Here is a 2500-nt window from a genome sequence, read left to right on the forward strand (position 1 = left end):
AAATTAAACATTATCAAATGCGACCTATTAAAGGATGTAAAAAGATGACTAATTTTCGGGGGTGAAAACATCATGTCGTTCTCCCGCGTTTCATACTAGTTTATTGCTACTCTTTTTCCTTTCATACTTAAGACTAAATACGATTTTATATAGAATGGTTTATTTCTCTTATCGCTATTCTTTTTTCATACCTTTCGTTGTTACAAAAATTAGCAGAAACGTTGTGTGTTTTTGCACCCCTTTCTCTCTCTCTCTCTTTTTTGTGAGAATTGGGGTTTCCCCCAAAAATTTAAAAAAAAAAACAAAAAGCTGAAAATTTATCCCCATACAAGTTCATTCCCGGTTAGCCCAAATTATTATTGGTAAAATCCCAAAGGGGTACTGAAAAAAAAAAATGACCCAGAACGCGTCCCACCTCAGGCAAAAAGGGGCAAAGGGTCCTTATTTGCTAATTCCTTCAATGATTCTCGATCTGGGTTCTTATTGAAGATCCTTCTATTATCCTTGGGAAAAGACGAGAAAATCAATGAAGTATGCGATGATTGAAAATTAAGGATCTTTTACTTTGTAATTGGCCGTAATGAGGGGCGGGCCATGCACCGGCGGAACAATAGGGTTAAAATGTGGTTTTTTGGGGCAAATTTTTAAGGTGATGTAGAGGAAAGGGAGAATGTGGGTGAGAGAATTCCCGATATTAAGGGTCCTTAGTTGGTAGAAGCATACTCAAACCCTGAAACTCTTTGGGAATTTGTGGTGTTCGCAAAAAAGACTGGAAGGAAAAATATTTGACATTCGGGAAAAAGGAATATTGAACAAGGAAAACTTTGTGATAAAACCCGGGGTCTGCTGAAATTTGGTTTAAATTTCAAAGAATCTGTATCATTTGTATTTGTACATATATATGATATATTACATATACAAAAAATATATATAATAATATTATAATATAATATAATATAACACAACTACATAAATATATACATTTTATATGTACATATGTATGCACACACACACCACCCACAAACCCCCCCACACCACACCCACAATATAATTTATTTTATATATAATTATATATATATATATATATATATATTATATATACATACGCGGTGTGTGTGTGTGTGTGTGTAACATATATATATATTTATATATAATATATATATAAATATATATATATAACTATCAATAAACTATCATCTATCTATCTATTTTCTATATATATATTGTATATTATACAACAAATACATACATACATACATACATAAAAAATACACACAAAACCACACACACACACCCACCACACACACACACCACACCCACACACATACCACAAACACACACACAGACACGTACACACACACTCCCACACACACACAACACCCACACAACCAAAAAACACAAAAAAAATTATATAATTATAAAATATATATACAAAATGTATTATGTGTATATTATGTACCCCCAAACACACACACACCACACACCACACACACACACACATCAACACACACACACACAAAAAACCACCAACACACAGCACACACCCACACACACACACCACACAACACATAATGTTATAGTATCTATCTTTTTTTAAACGTGGGTTCATGTCGAGCCCCCGTGGTAAAGCATGAATTTAAATTTGTAGTTTTCAGTTGTGGCTTTTGGAGTAGTACGTGGTAGGGTCCCATTCCTTTCCAGGGAGATGCCCGGTGGTCCCTTTTTTTTAGGTAATCTTTTCTCTCTTTTATCCGGGTTTTGGGACCAGCATTGACGGGGCTGGTTTGGGCCCCCCCAGGGGCTAGGAGGCAATAAAAGGGAATTTCCTTGCCCAGGGGAAAAAACGGGCGGTCGGTGACTCGAACCCCGAATTTCAGATTGCCGTCGGACAGTCTTAAGTCCGACGCTCTAACCATTCAACCACCGGGGCCCTTACGACATGGGCTTCCTGTTTTTTCTTAGCAATTTAGAGCGGGGTTTTCCCATTCCCTTCCGCCCGGTGTTTTTATCGAGTCACCATCTCTTTTTACCGGCATGATTTGGGGGTGCTTGTCCACCCAGGGCTAGGCAGACAATCGGGGTGAATTTCCTTCCCCAAGGGAAAAAAAACGCGGGGGTCGGTGACTCAAACCCCCTCGAACTCAATTGCCTTCGTGACAGTCTTGAGTCGACGCCCAACCATTCGGCCACCGCGGCCCCATATGTATCTATAGTATATATATGTGTAATATATATATATATATATATATATATTTGTTTGTTTATAAGTATATAAAATAATATATATATTAATAATATATAAAATAAAATAATATATATATATAGAAGATGATAATAGATAGATAGATAGATAGTGAAGATATCATACGTATTAATAATATAATATTATATATATATATATATTATATTATACTTAGTTATAAAATTACTGCTGTTTCACACCTGCACACGAATAACACACCACACAAAAACAAACACCACACTTTACAACACACACACA

The sequence above is a fragment of the Penaeus monodon genome, unplaced genomic scaffold (genome assembly GCF_015228065.2).
Source record: "Penaeus monodon isolate SGIC_2016 unplaced genomic scaffold, NSTDA_Pmon_1 PmonScaffold_19153, whole genome shotgun sequence".
NCBI lineage: Eukaryota > Metazoa > Arthropoda > Malacostraca > Decapoda > Penaeidae > Penaeus > Penaeus monodon.